At 47.4% G+C, this 20,538-nt stretch overlaps 1 protein-coding gene across 14 annotated transcripts in view; it reads left to right on the top strand.

Moving 5' to 3' along the window:
- Window positions 1-9,475: 9,475 nt before the first annotated feature.
- The window catches only part of PAM (peptidylglycine alpha-amidating monooxygenase), a 274,617-nt gene continuing 263,554 nt past the window's right edge, over window positions 9,476-20,538 (top strand). For 5 of the 14 annotated variants that reach the window (XM_041752527.1, XM_041752526.1, XM_041752525.1 and 2 more), the window contains exon 1: window positions 10,295-10,496. The gene's annotated coding sequence lies outside the window, so the exon portion shown is untranslated. Of the gene's footprint in view, window positions 9,670-10,294; window positions 10,497-20,538 lie in introns of those variants that run through there. The other 9 variants (XM_041752534.1, XM_041752533.1, XM_041752530.1 and 6 more) reach the window with 6 other exon arrangements.

The following is a 20,538-nucleotide window of genomic DNA, read 5'->3' as shown; positions in this document are numbered from 1 at the left end:
ATGGATGAAATTAGCATGAGCACTTTGGTGAAGCTCATTATTATTTGGTGAAGCATTATTTGGTGAAGCTGCATGGCCCAGTGGGTTTTTTTTTTTGTTTTGTTTTTTTTATTTAGGATAGTCATACAGAGAGAGAGAGAGGCAGAGACATAGGCAGAGGGAGAAGCGGGCTCCATGCACCGGGAGCCCGACGTGGGATTCGATCCCGGGTCTCCAGGATCGCGCCCTGGGCCAAAGGCAGGCGCCAAACCGCTGCGCCACCCAGGGATCCCGGCCTAGTGTTTCTGCTCCTTGGTATAGTCCCTAGAGAAACTTCACATATGCACCAGATAATATGTAAATGAGTGTTTGCTGCAGTATCATTTGTATCAGTAAAATCCCAGAAACCTCTCAAATATTCATTAAGAGTAGAATAAATGCATCTTAGCATATTCATCAGAGCAATGAAAAGGAGTGAACGATAGCTTCATTACAATTTTGGTGGTACCAAAATACAATATAGACTGGAAAAAATAATTCACAAGAGAATTTTATAGATTATCTTGCTGATTATATATACATATGTATTTATTTATATATCCACATGCGTGTACATAAATTCTCTTGTGAGAATTTTATATATTACCTTGTTTATTACATATACACATATTTAAATATATGGTTATGTGTGTATACATGCATAAATTCTTTTCTGAACTGTTTGTGAGTTTTTATAAATTTAAAAAGACATATAAAGCAGCTATATTTTGTTTAGGAATGCATAAAAGCATGGAATACCTATAAGGGATGGTAGAAGAATGATAATAAAGTTCAGGATATTATTTACCTCTGGGGACAGGAGAATATGGCTAAGGAGGGCCTTCCCGAGGTTCTGGCAATATTGTTTCTTAACCTGGGTATGTATATCTGAGTTAATTTGTTAATATTTAACAGTATAGGTATATTTTATGCATCCTTTAGTGGTTGTGCTATATTTCACAAGTGGAAAACTTGAACACAAATAATAGGGATTTGGTCTAAGGTGATGATAGTGAGTATGTAAAGAAATACGTGCATGATGAGATTCACTATTCATTTGTAGGATTACAACAAGAGTTAATTTTGTACTACTAACACTAGTGCAGAGGATAAATCATGCAAACGATGCTGTAACACTATTACCTGGATTTGGAGTGAATGAATAATAATTCTCAAAGTCTGTTTGGGGTTTTCTGACAAAGAGTGGCTTGGCAGATGGGATAGAAGTCATGAACTGTTGAGGCAGGCTCAAACATTGTCATCCACTCTGAAGTATGATGCAAGAAGGTTCTCCAAACATGAGCTGCAACATGTTGGCTTTCCATTCTACTCCTCTTCTGTTTCACCAATTGCTGATACCTATTGTCGACTAGTTATAAACATTCTCTTTCACTTTTCCAAATTATTGAAAACATGACAGAAATATTTCTGAAAAAAGAAGATTTATGTTTCCCTGTGATATTGTGGTTTACAATAAGAAATACATATATTATATGTACATATTATATATATTGTACATATTGTACAATATACAATTTACGTATTGTATGTATACATATATTGTATGTATATACATACAATATATGTATATATGTACATATTGTATAATAAGTACACATTATATATACATATTATATATGTGTGTGTGTATATATAATAAACATATATACTGTCTCTCAGGTGACCAAAATATATTTCTCATATTCTCATATGTGTATGTGTAGTCTTCATCCACAATTCCTGGCTCACAGCTCCCCAAACCCTCAAGAATTTTCTGAGCAATAACAGCAATGAGAACATCTTGTAATATTTGATCTCTTGTCCTCAGTTCCTGAAGATGCTGCAGAGCCATAAAGGTGAAACAGGTGTCTTGTCACTCACAACAAGCCCCTTTCACCACAACTGAGTTTATGTTAATTCAGTGATGTTTGGAAAATACTTCAGGATGGGGGCTGGTTGCCAGGAGGACCAACCATGATCAGAGGGTTGGAACTTTGAGTCCCACTGCTTAACTTCTGGGATGGGAGAGGGGATGGAGGTTCAATCAGTCACCAGTAACCAATCAGTTAAATCAACCATGCCTATGTAATGAAGCTTCCATAAAACCCTAAAAGGAAGGGCTTCAGAGAGCTTCCTGGTTGGGGAGCCAGAATGTTTCCTTGTGCCACGTTGCCAGGTCTCAAGGACAGAAGTTCCTTTGTTTGGGATTCACCCTATATACCTCTTCATCAGACTGTTGATTTGTATTTGTTAATATACTTTGTAATAAGTCAGCACTATAGCGAGTAATTAGATTTCCTGAGTTCTTGCAAATTAAGTGAATCCAAGCTGGGGGTCACTAGAACCTCTCTGATTTATAACCAGTTGATCAGAAGCACAGGTAACAATATGAACTTGTGATTGGCATCTGAACTAGAAGGTGGTCTTGTGAGAATGAGCCCTTTATTTTTGGAATCAGATGCTAACTCCAGGTAGACAGAGTCAGAATGGAGTTGAACGGGGCTGAATTTTCAGACACTTGTTGAGAATTGTTTGTTGGTATGGGGAGGACTCCACATACACAGGTTGAATTTGGGGGTGCAGGAAACTAACATGCTCTTTCCTTCTCTCTCTCCCTCTTAATCTTATTTTCTTCATCCAATATTTATTCAAACTAAATATCAATTCCATACAAGGTACTGGGAGCCAAAGGTAAAGGGACATGGGTCTTAGCTTTCATTCAAGATCCAGTGGATGTATTGCTTTTCAATCATTGGTTATAACAAATTACCACAAGCTTAGTACCCTGCAATACACAATTATTTTTATCTTATAGTTTTATAGGTCAGAAGTCCAAAGCGGGTCTCAGCCCAAATCAAAATGTGGCAAGGCTGAGATCCTTTTTGAAGGCTTAGCAGTGTATCCATCTTCTTGCTCCTCTAGGTTATTGACAGACTTCAGTTTCTTGAGGTTGTAGGACTGGGGGTCATATTTCCTTGCTGGCTATTGTCCAGGGCTCATTCTCAGCTTCTAAATCCATGTGCACTCTTTGGCTTATTGCTCTCTTCATCTTTGAAGTCCGAAATGGCAGTTAAGTCTTTGTCATGGCTCATCTTGCTGGCCTCCTCTTCCATCCTGGAATCTCTCCAGCTCTCTTGCCTTCCTCTTCCACTTTGAAGGACTCATGTGATTAGACTGGGCCAACTCAGGTATCCCAGGAAAATCTCCCTGTCTTAATCATATGTGCAAGTTTCTTGCCATGTAAGGTAACAGCCTCCAGGGTTTATGGTGTGGACATTTTTGGAAGCCATTATTGTGCCTACAACAATGGATTTTAAAAAAATTATAAAATGAAAACCAAAAGCCACATACTTCCCAATGTGCAGCCATGAACTAGTGATTAATGGTGCAACCATGGTAAGAAAGGATAAGAACTATCATTTGATTCAGTACATTTTTCTTTTTTTTTTTTTTTTGGCAGGAAGACAGAACGATGCAATAAGTGAGGGGCAGAGCACAGTGCCTGACACATAGTAAGCCTTCAACAAATAGGTGATCTCTTGTGACCCAGTGCTGTCAATAATCCCATTCTCGGATGCCTTCTTTTTAGTACTCAAATAGTTGGCCAATCCCCCACCTCGCTGGAATGGTAGGAAGGGCTGCCTTTTACTATGTTTCCCTTCCCAGACAATTTAATGGTTATTCAGTATTCCACACTCATTCCTCAGATTCCTTGTTGCCTCTCCCTCTGCACTGCCACCCCGGGTTGCTCTGCAGGTCACACCACCATCATTTCCCTGCTTCTGTAGCTCTTACAGAGGTCTCTCATAGCTGTTTCCTAAGCATTAACCCCTTCATTCTCCAAAACTCAGCAAAGTTAGGACATGGAGATGAGGAAATGGATACACTGCAGACAGGGAAACTCATAACTGGATCCATTACCTGTACAACTACACGATCATCCACCCCCTGAACATCTCCCTTTGGTTGCTTTGCTTCTGGGCCCAAAGTGACTGCCACTGAGCAGAGGACACTTCGACCAATCCTTCCCTCCCTGCTTCAGGTGTCCAGGCATTCAGTGTTTCAACTGTCCTTTCCTGAAGAGGCTCAGGCCTTGATCTCAGCAGTGTAAATTACCCATTGATGCCTCTTCCCAATAGCAAATCCTTCCACAAAGGGCAAAGGCAGAGTGTCTGGCTGCCCAGGCCTCAAGAAAATGCTGGCATTTAAAAATACTTGGTTTCGGTAGCCATCAATATTTTAGAAACATAGGGGGCTGATCCCAAAGTACTTCCTTGAATGAATTTGTGCACTTTTTTATTTTTTAATAACCTCGTGGTATTTTCAAAGAAAACTTGCAGTGTTGGCTGAACCCTCACTGTGTACCAGAAAAAGACCCAGAGAGGGGAACTGATGTGCATGTCACACAACTCAGGAGCAATAATGCACAAAATGAGAATCAGGTATTCTGACTTCCTGAATGCTACTTTGAAAAGTTGGGTTTTTTGTTTTTTGTTTTCTTCTGTTCAGGATAAAAACAAAAAAAATTAACACCCTCTGTTGTTTTCTTGCTGTTAAATCAGACTGGAAAATCTATGGCATTCTTTACATACGTGGGGATTTTTCTTATGGGAACCAGATCTCCAATGCCATCTCACTAAGAACCTAAAATAGAGATGCAAATCTACAGGTGTAAAATGAAAAGAAAATACAAATTTGGGAAAGAAAACTATTCGTGTAGTAAATATATTTCATGTTCAGTTTTGAAGTCACTGAAAAGAACCAAAATGCTTAACAAAGGATGCAGATTATGCCTTTTGAAAATAATATTGATCTTTTCCCAACAATATTACATGCTTCTTTTGAAAAGCTGAGAAAAGTATAATGCATCTTATTTTAATTCGATAAAAGTGAGATCGTATACTCATATATTTTCAAAGAATCTCTCAGTCTTTTAATTTCATTTACATGTACTAATAACCCTTGGTATACCTTCTACCTGAAAAATATGTGGGATTCCCACTTTTTTAAATTAGGAAATTGAATTAGTCCATCAGGTGAGAAATTAACTGAATTTCTTATTTAGAAACATCTAAGCTGGTGGAGTCATGTTGGAATTATTATTTTCCAGAAATTACTAGTGACTCAGTGGTTATTCCAGGTTTCATCTCTACCATACCACCTTTCTATACAGCTAGTAACCATTCCAAATAAGGCTTTGAAGAAAAGCAGTATTGGCTTAGATTTTACTTGACGCTATAATCTCTAGTGTCCAGTCAAATACTATGAGTTTATTCAACTGCCCCAGTATATCAATTTCCTATCAACTGATTTCCTCCCAACATCCGCTTATTGTGCCTTGCTCTCTCTTATGCCAACAGGCTGAATTGTGAGGGGAAAGTTTTTATGGCTTAAACACGATGCTGTATATAAAACCCATTGTGTATTTTCTTCCAGGTTAAATTATTTTAATTCCATAAGCATATTTAAGATACTAAACTACTTACAGGAGATTGCTGGCAGCATTTTAACACTCCTTTTTCAGAATCAAATATTTTGTTCTTCATTAAGTGCTGAATCTACTTAAAATTGATGATCCTGGCTGTCCTTGTTTCCAAACCCTGGATTTTACAGAAAGAATTAATTATACCATGTATCTGTTTTTTAATGGCTAAATTGGATAATGGTTTAATAGCTCAAGGGGATTACTTGTGGGAATTTCAGACTTGTAGGATTCAATTTCCCCCAAGTCTATTTTCTCACAGTGACCTATGGCTTTGATGCCAGGAACAAACTCACCAAAACCAGGGTAGGTCAGGGATTTTTCACCTTGAGCTGGCCTTGCCATCTTAGCAAGAAAATTAGGTAGAGACAACATAACTTGGTAAGAAAAACTTACCTTGTCGAGCCAAGTTAACAACTTTGAGTTGAAAAAAAAAAAAAGAAAAGAAAAGAAAAGTGAACAACTGCACCTATCTGGGAGATCAGTTCATATTAAATAGTTTATTTAAAAACAATAGCTTTCTTTTTATTTGCTAGGTGTTTACACTCTACCAAGGGCTGCCGGGCTGCAAATAAAAACCACTTAGGGATTTACTTGAACGCCTGTCCTCAGGCTCCACCCCCAGAGAGTCTTGATTATGTGGCCCGAGGCAGGTTTAAGGCAACAGGATTTTTAAAGCTCCCCAGGTAATTTTAATGTGCAGTCAGGGCTGAGAATCACTATGTCAAGGTAGTAAGACTGAAATGTATTTTTCTCCTCCGAATAAAGGGATTGCGTGAAATTAGAGGGACCAGTTCCTGGGGAATGTGGGATATATGAATCATAATTAGGCCCTCTAAGTGTCAACCACAGTCTGGGCAGGGAACACCTGTGGAGCCGAGGATTAGAAATGAATGATGCCCTTTGTACTGCAATGATAATACATTCTACTCTCTGAGAAGCTATTAAGATATTCCTCTTCAGAATTTTTTTTAAAAAAAAATCTATTTTAAAGGGTCTCAAGTAATATGAGGTATTCAAGAAAGCTCTGTGTACTTAACCTGGCAGCGCTTTCTGCAAAATATTTGGCTTTTTTATTTATGTGTGCATCATGCAGCGAAAGAGGGGAGAATGGGAGTTTTCCGGAGAAACGAAAAAGAGGTTCCGATCCACATTTGCATTACATCAAGAAAGTTTGATTTGGCCTAACTATCTCTTATTGCACTTTTCAAATCTTGAGGTCTATTTGATGCATAAATTTCATTAAAAGTCTAGCCTCATTTAAATGATAATTTACCTCCTTAGAATGCCGTTTCCAGCCTTGTTCTTCTGCACACCCCTGGAGCTGATCAGAGTGTGGTGATCCCTTTGTTTTCAAAGGAAACTTCATGTTCACGTTCTCTCTACAGGGGTTAGTAGAGGAAGACAAGAAAATAGTTCCATAGTGTTTCTGCCAGTTAACGGGGAACATTTTCCCTCCTCCATATATCATGATAGGTAATTGAATTAGTACTCCAGTAGGAAAGGGTTTGCTATTTCATACTCGTATAGTTTTTTCTTAACACCATGAAATTAAAGACATGCCAGCATGAAGCTGCATATTCCTGATCACTTTCAAATAAGCAATGTAGTATATTATTTCTTTTATGTGCTTTTATAGCACACGCTGTGCAAGATAATTGACTCCGTGACAGATGTCTGTATTTCCGGGGAAAATTTATTTGTGAAAGCACACACATATATTACTTTAACATGGCTCTATCCATTACGTGGTCCACAAGGTGCTTTTTGATGACTTGAAAATTGAAATTAATATTTTCTCTTGCCATTCTGTATATGCAGAAGCAAATCTGACTATTCGATATGGCCAATTTGAAGCTTATTCCATTAGGGAATGTAACCTTCTGTTCTCAATCAAGGCTGGGTGCCCTTAGATCTTGCTTGAAGTGCTACAGAATGTGGAAGGATATAGTTTTCTTTCTTTTCAGTGAAGCCTGTAGGCCTGTACATTCCCCATCCATTCAGGATAAGCTCTGTGCAGACTCACCTTCACAAGGAGACGGCTATCAGAAAGGTGTAAACTAAAGGAGTGCAGGAAAGATTCTCCATGGGTCTCCCTTTACGCTGCCACTTTCGATCAAAATGCCACTCTTTTCCAAGACCAACTCTGGTAGGCAACGGTATCTGATTTGGTTGAGGTGGACTGGCTTGGAAACTGGCCATATTAGGTGGATGAGGCTGCTGGGAAGGCAAATGGAAAACAGGAAAGATTTATAGAGAATGTTCACTCCATCCGCTCTGTAATCCTGCCTGAGACCAACTCTGCTTCCTTTAAATACACTCTCCCATTCTTTTTAGCTACAAGAACTTTTCAGGGGGAAAAACTGGACCTTTTTATCCCCACCGGGTGAGTGGACACTTTTTTTTGCCATGAGATTGTACCATTTAGTTAAAATCAAAATTACTAACACCTACAGAGGGATTACCATTTTCAGAAAGGATGTTAAGTTTAACAAGGTTCCATTTCACAGGTCATTTTTCTTTTAATGAGCAGACAAGGAGAAACTTCTCATTGGGGCAGGTCTCTACTAGCTGCTTGACCTTCCAGTAGCTTAGCCTTTTGTGTCTTAGAAGAATTAAGGGAAGGAAAGGAGATTTTTATCATTAAACTTGACGCAGCCTCTCCAAAAGCCAAAGTGGGACACTGGGGACTGCTTCTGTAAGGACATTTCTGGAGCGTGGAGCCAACCTCAGCGAGGTGGAGCCCTGAGGTCAGGAGAAAGGAGTCTTTTCACCTACCAAGTGTGGGTGGGTGGTTGGCTCCCCTCCATAAAGACAGGCGAAGCTCGTGTGTGCCGGGTGGCCTGACTGCACACAGACTAGAACACCCTACGGCTGTAATGTCCGACTTCTGGCCTTGTGGGGGCTTCCTCACGCAGACTGGTTCTACGTCAGCGCCGCTGAAGCTGTGGCCGTGCCCACCAGAACCTCCAGAGTGTGAGAGAAGGTTGCCAGCAGATAATATTGAAAGTGTTGTCCCAGCCGTTCTCCCACATTTTAGGCCAAAAACGTGGCCACTCACTGAACAGAAAATTTTATCTTGACCTAAAAATACATCAAATTGGGCAGGCCGGGTGGCTCAGAGGTTTAGCGCCACCTTCGTCCCAGGGCATGATCCTGGAGTCCCCAGATGGAGTCCTGCATGGAGCCTGCTTCTCCCTCTGCCTCTGTTTCTGCCTCCCTGCCCCCTCTGTGTCTCTCATGAACACATGAAATCTTTAAAAAGACCCATCAAATTGAACTTAAAAATAACAACAACCACAGTCTTAGGACTTCTGTCCCTCCCCACTTTCTTCTTGTCTCATCCAAAGTGACTTATTAAGGGAGGGTTCCAAGGGCTGGCTTTAGGAGGGAGGGGTAAGGGAGCCAGACGGTGCCTCGAGGGAAACGGCAGCCAGGCCAGCTGGAAACTGACTCAGCTCTACTTTGCTGCGACTCCTCAATGGCCAGTCACTTTCCAGGATAGCTGAGAGCTTGGGGTCATCGGCCTTCCCTGGAATTTAGGTTGGGAAGTGGGGCTGGGGAAGGCATGCGCTAGGTCCTGACCTTTCTCAGTGACTGTCCACCGCTTCCTGGGGGAGTCTGGTGGCAGGTGGCCCAAACTTTCCGGCCTACCCACTGCAGGCAGTGCTGGGGTCCCCATGGAGGGCTGGGTTTTCCTCTCTGGGAGCTCCCCTCTGGCCAGAAGCCTTGGCCTCCAGGCCTTCCAGCATTTTCCGGCACGTTCATTGGGTCTGCGCTTCCCTGCGCTGCCCTCTGTGCTCTGGCTTCTCCTTCACCTCCCTTATGGCTTGTCCCCGCAGCTCGCCCTTCGCTCCCCAGCTCGCCAGCCCCCCAACCCGAGGCCCCCGGGGCGCTCGGCTATCCGGGGAAACCAGAACCCGGGCCTGGGGATCCGCGCAGCGAGCAGGGACGGGAGAGGTCAGGGGGAGGGAGGCGGCTGGCGCTGGGGAGAGAACCCCCGGGCCGCGGGGAGCCACCTGCGGGGGCGCACGGCGCCAGGCGCTGCCCTCGGGTGCGGCGCGCCCCGCTCGCGCGCGGGGTCAGCCACACGCAGCAGCCGCCCCGGGTCGAGAGCCTTCCGGCTGGAACTTCCCAGACCCCCGCACCCTGTCTTCTCCTGCTTTCGGGTGAGGCTCGCGCGGAGGTGGCCCCGGGGTTCCGCACCCGCATGTTCGCGGCGAGGGCGTCGGAGGGCGCGCGCTGGGCGCTGCGGGGGTCGGAGGGAGCTTTGGGGGTGCGGGAGGATGCGCCGGCGGACGGGGGGCGCTCGGCGGGGAGCCGCGGGCCCCGGGCTGCGGGTGCGGGCAGGAAAGCCCCGCGAAGCCCTGGGCGAGGCCGCCTGGGTGCAGGGGCCAGGCTGCCCCTTCGGCAGGTCAGCCCCGGCCCGTCCGCACGGTGCGCGCGGTCCCAGCGGGGGCCCCGAGCGCGGGGGGTCCCCGGTCCCCCGGGAGGGTCCTCCCTGCTCGCGCCGGAGGACGCCAGTCGGACATTTTCCTCGGCCTCGCTCGCGGCAGCCGGGGTGGCCGCCGGGCAGGGCTGCGTGAGGGGCCCGGGACTCGGGCGGAGCCAGAGGACACTCCCCCCGGCCCCGGCTGCCCAGCCAGTCCGCCCGCAGGGGCGCCCCGGGGAGGTCGCCGTGCGGGGGGACCCGCTCCCACCCCCGCGAGCCCGAGGGGGCGGGGCGGGGGCGGGGCGGGGCGGGGCGGGGCGGGGCGGCCGGGAGCGCGGAGCCGCCCCGCGGGAGGGCCTGCGAGCCGCGCCCGGGAGCAGAGGGCGAGCGGCGGACCGGGCCGGGCCCGCGCGCCGGGAGGAAGCGCCCCGCCGCCGCCGCCTCCGCCGCCGCTCCGCGTGCTCAGCCCGTCCCCGCCCCGGGAGCCCGCGCCCCCAGCTCCGCCCGCCGCTCCGCCGCCCGCAGGCTCCGGCTTCCGTCCCGGACTGCGCCCGCGGCCGCCAGGTGGGTGCCGGCGCCCTGGCCGCCGCGCGGGGCCGGGCGGGTGGGGCGGGGGCGCGAGGGGCTCGCGAAGTTGGGCGGCTGCTGGCCCGGCCGGGCGCGCGCTTCCCCCGCTTCCCCCGCTTCCCCCGCTTCCCCCGCGCCCCCCGCGCCCCCCGCGCCCCCCGCGCCCCGGCTGGTCGCGGCGCTCCCCGGCTCTTTCCCCGCCGCGTCCCTGCTCGTCCCGGCGCTTCCCTCCTCTTCCCGGCTCGCGTCCCCCCGCGTCCCCCCGCGTCCCGGCTCGTCCCGGCGCCCGAGGCGGTTGTGGACCCCCCGGCTGGAGCCGGCAGCCGCGCGCCTCGGCCCGGGAGGGTGGCGGGTCCCACCCGGGTCCCAGCGCGCCTCCCCCGCCCCCGCCCCCGCCCCCGCCCCCGCGGCCGCCTCGGAGGGGACCCTCGCCCCCCGGCTGCGTCTGTGCCAAGTTGGGGAAGTCGCGGCCCCGCGGGCCCCCGAGGACTAGTCTCGGAGAGGAAAGGGGGAGACCCGGGCCCGCCGCGCGGGGAGGGGCGCCGGAGCCGGGGAGCGGCCCGGTGCCGCGGAGGTCGGCGGGGAGATACCCTCCGTGCGCCCCTTCCCGCCCCGGCGCCCCGGGGGTCCCCCGCCCCGCCCGCGGCTGGAGTTGCGCGGAGACGGGGCCGGGGCCGGGGCCGCGAGTCTGCCCGCCCCCCCCCGCTGCTGGCGCGTCCCCGGACCGGCCTCGGGCGCTCGCCGCTCGCCGCGCCTGCACCTGGCCCTTGGGAGGACCCCGAGGGCGGCTCCGGGGGTCCCGTGCGCCGCCCGAGCTCGGGTGTGGGGCTGAGCTGGCGTCGGGCCCCGGGGCGATTCGGCGCGGAGTGGGTTGGCGTCGGGGCTCCCGGGTGCGCACCGGCCGCGAGCGTCCCGGAGCTGAGGCCGTTTCCTCCCCGCGGGACCCGAAGGGCCCAGCGCCGCCCTCGCGTCTGCGGGTGGCCCTGGGGTTCGCCCGGCAGGAGCCCGGCCGCGCCCCGCCAGGGACAGGCGTGGGTGCTTCCCGGGGTCGCCAGCCTTCACAGCCTCTTCTCCTGAAATGTAAACGTTTTCTCCTGATCTTAACAGTTCAGGAAGCAGACCCTCACGCTCGTAAGTAAGTTGAGACGTTGAGCTGGGACAAACGAGCTGTGCCCCATCGTTTGCGAATTTTCAGTTTAAAATCCTAGGGGAGAGAGAGGGGGTAAAAAAATAAAAAAATAAAATCACAGGCACCAGAAGCTGTGTTAGCACCGTTCTAATGCCGTGTGAAGAAAGCGACTAAACGGGCTAAGAAAGCCAGTTTTAGACTTGCTTTTATTTTATTATTTTTTTAAAGATTTTATTTATTTATTCATGAGAGACAGAGGCAGAGGGAGAAGCAGGCTCCATGCAGGGAGCCTTATGCGGGACTCGATCCCGGGTCTCCAGGGTGGGACCCTGGGCTCAAGGCAGGTGCTCAACCCCTGAGCCACCCAGGGATCCCATAGACTTGGTTGTAAATGGCTGAGTCCTGTCATTCCTGAATTCCTCATTTAATAGACATTTCATAAGTTCCTGTATTGTACAATATATTGTGCCAGGTGCTTTCAAAGACAAACGTAAACTATATTCCTTGTGGTAAAGAGGCTTCCAATCTAAATTAGAGAATAATGTTTTTATTTCGTACTCATATGAACATTGCATAGAGTCTAATGATGACATACGACAGGTGGAATGATAGCAGGAATATGATACTGGAGGCCCTTTAAGATCATTATTTGGAAAAAAAAAAAAAAGACCATTATTTGGTGAATCTGCCTAACAGATTGGAAGAAAAAGTTTGGCTAAACAAGTGTTTTCTGAAATGAAATCTGAAAGGCTCTTTCAAATGGGAGTCGTTCTTGGTAATTAAGTAAATTCTGCGTTTTTTGGGTGAAAACTCAGAAGAGCATCTGTACATGTGTGATTTGATCATCAAATGTTAAAAGCTATAGAAATTTAAAAAAAGCTATAGAAACTTCCATTCTAATTCACTTTTCTTCAGTGAAGAAGTCCATTTATGGCATGTTTTTCTCGACTCTTTGAGAAAGGAAAATATATTGTAATGCCTAGAAAAAAGTACAGAGATTGAATGTAATATTTTTTAAAGACTTCTTTCTAACAAAGAACACAAGAGGGGGAGGGGCAAAAGGAGAAGCAAAGTCCGCAGGGAGCAGGGAGGCCTATGCAGACTGGATCCCAGGACCCTTAAGGTCACGACCTGAGCCAAGGCAGGTACTTAAGACGACTGAATCACTCGGGCACCCCTGAATGTAATATTTTTAAATAACTTGACGCTTGAACACTTGAAGCCTCATGGGCCTTGGATTGACTCTGGAAATTTGACTGCAACAGCTACAAGATTCTTAGTGAGAGGGTTTTTTTTTTTTTTTTTTTTTTTTTGTATTTTGTTTGTTTTTTAAGATTTAAAAGTTTTTGGCTTGGCACGAAGGACGGGCAAGATTTCCATCCGGAAAAGACTGACTAGGTGCAGCATCAGTGACATCTCTGACTCTTTTCCTGCTCCTAGGAGGAATGCATCCGTCTGCTGGCCATGGGTAGAGTTTCATAATACCGGTCCTGAGCTCTGAGAGCTTTGAGTCAGCTCAGTCAGTGAGGCAAGCCAGGTTGAGGGAGATCCTGAGAGAGGTGAAGTTAACTTTAAAACACTTGGCTTTTTTTGCTCAGTACCTTTCTTTTTGTATATGTGAATTGAGATTAAAGATCTGTCACTGCCCTGGAAGCTGTGTGGTTTGGTAAGTAGCCATGAGTCTCAAGCCAGAAAGCTTCTTATGTAAGAACTTTCTTCAACCTTTTAACTCCTTTAACCAGTAAAAGCTAATTGTTAAAACTACACCAAATAGCTTCTTTTAAAAAGGCCCTCAGTTGAAAGTGTATTTAGTCAACAGTGTTTATTGAACTTCTCTCTTTTTTAAAGACTTTATTCATTTATTTGACAGAGAAGAGAGAGAGCACGCACAAGTAGGGGGGAGAGGGAGAGGGAGAGGCAGGTTTCCCAGGGAGCAGGGAGCCCGATGCGGGGCTTGATCCTGGGACCCTGGGATCATGACCTGAGCTGAAGGCACTTAACCAACTGAGGCACCCAGGCACCTCTGTTTATTGAACTTGTATGTGTTGGATCTTTTCCTAGGCACTGGCATACAAAATAGTCACAGTCACTCTCTCGTGACCTTAAAGGCCTGGGGAGGCATCCAGACTGTTACACAGAAAATTAGAATCTTGTGTCATTCACGCCATAATAGAAGTGATGCAGAGAACCACAGAAGATGGGATGCTGGGGGCCTAGGCTGGTGGGGGCCCTACAGTGCATCACCCCATCTTAATGGGTTCCCTTTAAGTCTTAAAGGGAAGACTTCCCATGACTGCAATAAGACCTGAAGAATGAGCGATAGTTGGCAACTGCAGAAGTTGGGGATTGAAGCATGTTCCAGACCAAGGGGAACAGAGCCTGATGCGTTAAAATGGAAGTCAGGCAGGTAATGTAAAAGAATAAACACATGAGAGCAGAAAGGAGAGGTATGGAACCTGGAGAGCCCAGGCTTTGTTTAAAGAAAACAGTGATACTCAGCTCCAGCCAAGTGGTATCAGGTTGGGATGCAGACCATGTATCTCCAGATGCCCTGTTTTTTTTTTTTTTTTTTTTTTTTTTTAAGAAAAGCTAACTGTCTAGTGTAAGAGATTGGGGTACTCTGAACTCAAGGTTCCCCTTCTGTAATGCAAATCATTAAGTCTATAGGTATCCCTTTACCCTGTGTGCATCATACTGTGGGAGCTGGGCTTCAAAGAGCTGGTACAACTAGGTTAATACTCCTGCTCCTGCTCGTTTTGTGAGAAGTGTAGCCCCTTGTCCATACTTAGAAGTCTCAGGTCTTCTCCCAGCATCCCTGGAACTGTGGCACGCTTATTTGTTAGCTTGCAAGTGGGGCAAGATCTGAGATACTTTACAATTCTTTAAAGCCACTAGGTGCGTTTACATTTACATTTTAGTTCATTAAAATAAAAAATGTTAATACCCCAGTCACACTAGCCCCGTTTTAAGTGTTGGATAGCCGTCTGTGGGTAGTGGCTACTGTTGTGGGGAGAGCAGACACAGAGCATTTCCATCCGTACAGAAAGTCCTGTCAGGTGGGGCTGGTTTCAAGCTTCAGAGTTTTTTTGTGTTCTTGGGTGGGTAGAGGCAAGAAGTTGTTGATCTGGACAGCATAGAAATGATACCTGCTAGATTCTGTCCTTTATACAAAGGGAATATTCCAGTTTTGGATCATCAATACAGTGTTTAGGCTTCTTGGGACAATAAAAGTAGAAAACGATCTGCAGTGTCGCTTTGGAGACCGGACAGACCAGGACCACGTGGCAGTAGAAATTTTGTGTCCATGGGGCATTGCTCAGTATCACATGGAGAATAGGATCTGTGCCCGAAGGAGCTGGCTTCAGCTTCATCTACCAGCCATGCTGGCCATGGAAGGGACAAGAGCTGCATGTTTGCATGGAGGTCCCTAGCACAGCCAGCCCATCGACACCCGGGCAGGACCTGCTGCAACCCAGCTGTGCCTCCTGGACTCCCGTGGAGGGTGGAGGATGGAGGGCAGCAGGAAGATTTCCCAACTGCTCTTGTTTGGGAAAATTAAGAGGACAGCCTGGAGAAAAGAGGGAGCTGGCCTCCAAAAAGTTGGGGGGTGGTGGCTTAGTTACTTGACAGCATAACATTAAGTGACACGACAGGGGTTGGGGGGAAAATGCCAGGAAACTAAAAACAGCAGGTGCCCTTGGTTCTCAGATGAGGGAAGTTCATCCTGCGGAGCTCCTGGACCACAAGGGCTGGGAAATGAAAGCGCAACATTATTTATGTCATTCTTTCTGCCATTCCACAAGCCCAGCTAACAGCCGCTGCAGCCACAAAGGACAGGGTATTGTTTTGTTTTTAACCCACACTGAGTGTGCGGGTGCCTTGACCATGTCAGTACAGGGTGAGCAAAACAAAGGATGGTGGGAGGAATCTTAAGTGAAAGTCAAGGGCGGCCTGGGTGGCTCAGCCTTCAGCCCAGGGAAGTGTTCCTGGGGTCCCAGGATCGAGTCCCACGTCAGGCTCCCTGCATGGAGCCTGCTTCTCCCTCTGTCTGTGTCTCTGCCTCTCTCTCTCTCTCTCTCATGAATAAATAAATAAAATCTTAAAAACAAAAAAAGAGTGAAAGTCAAGGCCCTTGTGGAAGAACCGTATTACCACCTGCTCTTTCCCTGGATGAGATGCCCTACGAACAATTTCAGAGACTGGGAATTTCATCCACCCATGTCAGAAGAAACTCACTTTAAAATGCTGCATGTTTCTAGGCTGTATGTAGATGAGGACTAATGCAGATGTTTAAAATTTTGAGTTTTAGCACGTTTTCAAAAGTGAACGTATCCTTCGCAAGCGCTTACGTACACAGCCTGGCTCGAGCCGTGGATAGTCCTACCTCTTGGAACCCTTTCCGAACACAACGTGCCTCGAGAGACGTGCACATGCTGAAGTAGCCTGACGACGGGGTGACGGTTTGCATACAACTGGAGGGCTTCTGCACCGTTGAAAGGAAATTTGTGACGGCTGCACATATACCTCTTGCTTACACAGCTCAATTTGTTGGCTGACCCTCATTTTCCCGGGTGCTCCCCAAGTTCTGGTGAGCCTCGGGAGAGCCAGGTCAGGGGCTGTCAGGGGCCTTGCATAAGTGGCCCACCTAGTGAGATTTTACTCATTTTGGGGTTTCGGTGTTCCTTTGCTAAATGTCCTTTTTTTTTTTTTTTTTAAGATTTTAGTTATTTATTCATGAGAGACACACAAAGAGAGGCAGAGACACAGGCAGAGGGAGAAGCAGGCTCCATGCAGGGATCCTGATGTGGGACTCGATCCCGGGACCTTGGGATTACAACCTGAGCCAAAGGCAGACACACTCAACCACTGAGCCACCCAGCCGCACCCCCCCCCCCGCCTTTTTTTTTAATTGTGAATTTTGACATCTTAATTCTGTAGGGATGAAGAAGGTTAGTTATCCTCCCTATAGTCTCCTTACCCCCTCCCATCAGTCTGTTACTGTCTGTTTTTTTAGCCTGCTTTCATTTTCCCCTTTCTGTTTTGTTTGCCACAGTTCTTATACACGTTGCAGGCTTGTGTTTCCTTGTGCCCCCATTCTCCTCATATAAGCGGCATGAAATTGGAAATAATCATCGTCTGTTGTATTTCTGAAGATCAGAATTCTCCCCTGTTTCATGCTGCCCTTTCTCAGGCAGGGTGTGGTGAATCATCTTTGGAAAACTGGCTCCAGTAAACCTGGTGGATGCAGTTGAAACTGTGGTGGTGTCCTTCTCAGAAACAAACCCAGGAGACCTGCTGTTTATAGCATGAGTCATTGATGGGTTCAAATGAAAGGAGGTGATAGCAGCTTGCTTTTCTTTTTCTTTTTTTTTTTTTTTTTTTTTGATTTTTTAAAGATTTTATTTATTTATTCATGAAAGAGAGGGAGAGAGAGAGGCAGAGACACAGGCAGAGGGAGAAGCAGGCTCCATGCAGGGAGCCCGACGTGAGACTTGATCCCAGGTCTCCAGGATCAGGCCCTGGGCCAAAGGCAGGTGCTAATCCACTGAGCCACCCAGGGATCCCCCAGCTTGCTTTTCATGCACGCCAGTGTTACATCACCTTTTGAAAGAACCCTGGGATAAAGCAAAATAGACAAATGCCCTCTTCCTGAACCTCAGAGAACTTAGGGTGACACAGATCCTGGCTTCAGGTGATTAAAAGGACAACAGTGGAGGCTTGCAAATCAGGCCTCGTCCTGTAACCCCTAACTTCCTGCGCTGTTCCAGAATTTTTAGTGTGTATGGCTCCTGAAGTCATACATGAGTGACTTTAATCAGGAGCAAAAGTGGGTTCTTTCTGTTATATGGCATCCCCTCCCTGGCCCTTGCCTTGCTGAGCTATTGTTGTATACCTATCGGACCACAGTAAAATGTCTTTAAAACATTTTCCCGGGGCGGGGGGGAACTGAGGACTCTTTGGGAGAATTTTTATAAATGAAAACACCAAGAAGAAGGCAAGCCTGAAGAGTTTCTTCGCAGAGGCAAATGTTTCCAGAAAGACCGATGAGTCAAGGAGTCCTTAATAGGATATGGAGGTGTAACCTTTCACCTAGTTACCATCATTCCCTAAGTCATAACTCTGTAGTTTTAGCCAATTGTTTGGTTCTGGTCTAGTTCCTTAATGACACAGACTGTCTTCGTCCCATTCTTTTCCAGTCTGCAGGCAGTCCCCTTCCAGGGTTTGCATTGCCCTGAGCTTCCCTCGGTTTCCTTCTGTTCAAATAGCGGTTTATCACTCGTATCTTGCAGATTTTCACCCGTATCTTTGTCTTCAGCTCTTCTTCAAGTACGTGTGGGCAGTCTTGCTACGTGGATTTGATGCCAACTTCTAGCTCTTTGCTTCCTAACAAGGTGCCGCCTTTTTCACTCACTCAGCAAGTATTTCCTCAGTGCCAGCCGGGCCCAAGCACTAGTCTTGCCCCCAGAGATTTGCCAGTGCATGATCTGTGCTGTCTTGAAGAGTCCCCCAAATGAGGATGATCATTCATTTCCAAAAACCCACCAGGACTGCTGATTACAGAATTACACTTAGAGGTAAATGCTCCGAGTAGAGCCACCCAGTGTTATGGGCGTGGGTGACGGGAACCCCAGGAAGTGACACCTGCTTGGTATCTGAAGCAGGAGGTGGAGAGTCTGAGAGATGGTGAGGAGGCAAGCAGGCCGGACAGCAGAGGACGTTTGTGCAGAGGCCCCGCGACAGAAGGGAACAGTGAAACCAAGCGGTGGGGGAACATCAAGAGGCCGGTGGAGTGAGATGAGGCTGCGCGTCAAGGCTGAAGCCAGTCCATACCGTGTCTTACTGGCCCCAGTAAGAATTTGGTCTTTATCTTAAGAACCATGGAGAAGGCTTTATTTTTTTTTAAACTTTTTTTTATTTTTATTTTTATTTATTTATGATAGTCACACAGAGAGAGAGAGAGAGAGGCAGAAACATAGGCAGAGGGAGAAGCAGGCTCCATGCACCGGGAGCCCGACGTGGGATTCGATCCCGGGTCTCCAGGATCGGGCCCTGGGCCAAAGGCAGGCACTAAACCGCTGTAGGAGCTGGTGGCTCCATGAGATCCGTGTTTTGATAAAATCACCTGCCAGGGGGATTCTTTGGAGGAGGACACAGGGTGGCGATGGGGAGAAGTTGGGTGGCGGCTGCCTTAGTCCAGGTAGAAATGGCAGTGTGTACCAGGCCTGTTGTGTCTACTGGGAGTGAAGCGGCAGGGAAGAGGGATTAAAGAGTGTTTTGGAGGATAACCTCAGCCTTGTTTGGGAATAAGATTCTTTTATTCACAGAACACATACTTCGTGGGCCCCTGCCTTATGCCAAGATTTGTGCAGGCTCTGAGAACACAGCCGTGTCCTGGTGAGACGTGCAACATCCCTGTACTTGCGGAGTTTATGTATTAATGGGAGTAATGGCTAATCAATAAGTAAAATAAATATAGTTTTCGGTAACAGTAAGCCTTAACGAAGAGAAATGAAGTCACGTAAGGGAATGGAGAACGACGGGGGATTGTCTTCTCATATAAGAGTGATCGAGGAAGACCTTTCTGAAGAGAGAGCATTCAAACCAAGACCCAAATGAAGTAGAGGAGCTAACTATGCAAAAATCCCCTAGCCAAAAAAAAAAAAAAAAAAAAAAAAAATCCCCTAGCCAGGCAGAGGGAATCACAAGTACTTGGTCCCGAGGCTGAAGCAAGGACACCCCCCCCCCCCAAAGAATACCAAGAAGGCCAGTTTGTCTAGGAGTGTGGGAGGGTGGGAAGAGAGGCAGCTGTCCAAGGTGTCTTGCTAGAAGCATCCAGATAGATTCATTATCATGTCTTCAGTCGTGACCACTTTTTCCAGGCCGTACACGGTAGCAGTCACAATCCCAGATTGCTTTGGCACTGAACTGTTGTTAAGAATGCTACGGGCAGGGATCCCTGGGTGGCTCAGCGGTTTGGCGCCTGACTTTGGCCCAGGGCGCGATCCTGGAGTCCCAGGATCGAGTCCTGTGTCAGGCTCCTGGCATGGAGCCTGCTTCTCCCTCCTCCTTTGTCTCTGCCTCTCTCTCTCTATGTCTATCATAAATAATAAATAAATCTTAAAAAAAAAAAAAAGAATGCTATGGGGACGGCTCCTTCAGCGCATCGCACCCTGGCTAAGAGCCTCACGGTGGTAACTGCTTGTCCATCATGTCGATGATAACCTTTTGGCCCAGTGGAAGGGCCCCTTTCTCATTTTAACCCCATTTTCCATTACGATCCTCCCTGGACTTCTCCAATTAGTCAGTTGAAGGGCTTTCACATAATTTATGGTGCTTGCCTTTTATTCACCTGGGCCTTTCTTTCCTTTTCTAAGTCTGTTTCCATTTCTCCCTTCAAGGCCAGGTTCACAAGTTAGCAGTTACCTTTCATACCAGTTTTTTTTCAGATTTAGTCCATCTGTCCTGGGTCTCTGAGCCCCTCACCCAACTCAGTCTGTGTGATCCTGTTTTTTCCTTTCTTCCTTGAGTCATCGGAAGAGGCACTGCCTTAAAGCGCTCCTGTTGTTCCAAGTTAAAATACTGATGATCACATTTTTTCTTCCTAGAAAAGACTGGGCACCAATAGTAGCTCTACCGTCTGCGTCTATGATTTGGCCAAAACACTCAACCCTGTGAGGTTCAGGTTCTTCGTCAGGGAGATGAAGATAAGAAGCCTCCCTATTTCATTCCTGGTGTGGTTGTGAGTAGTAAAATGAAGTAAGACGCAAGAAATGTGTTTTAAACAAATGTGTCATTATTTTAAATATTTTAGACGGGAGTAGTTCATTCTGTCTAAATTGTAGGTTTTTCACACCGGTTTCCACGGTGGGAACCTCCTGTGTTTACAGGAGTTCTGTGAGGCTTCTTGAG

This window comes from Vulpes lagopus, chromosome 4, assembly GCF_018345385.1.
Source record: "Vulpes lagopus strain Blue_001 chromosome 4, ASM1834538v1, whole genome shotgun sequence".
In the NCBI taxonomy this organism is placed as follows: Eukaryota; Metazoa; Chordata; class Mammalia; order Carnivora; family Canidae; genus Vulpes; species Vulpes lagopus.
The sequence above is the reverse complement of the archived record's forward strand: the minus strand, read 5'-3'. Positions and strand labels throughout refer to the sequence as shown.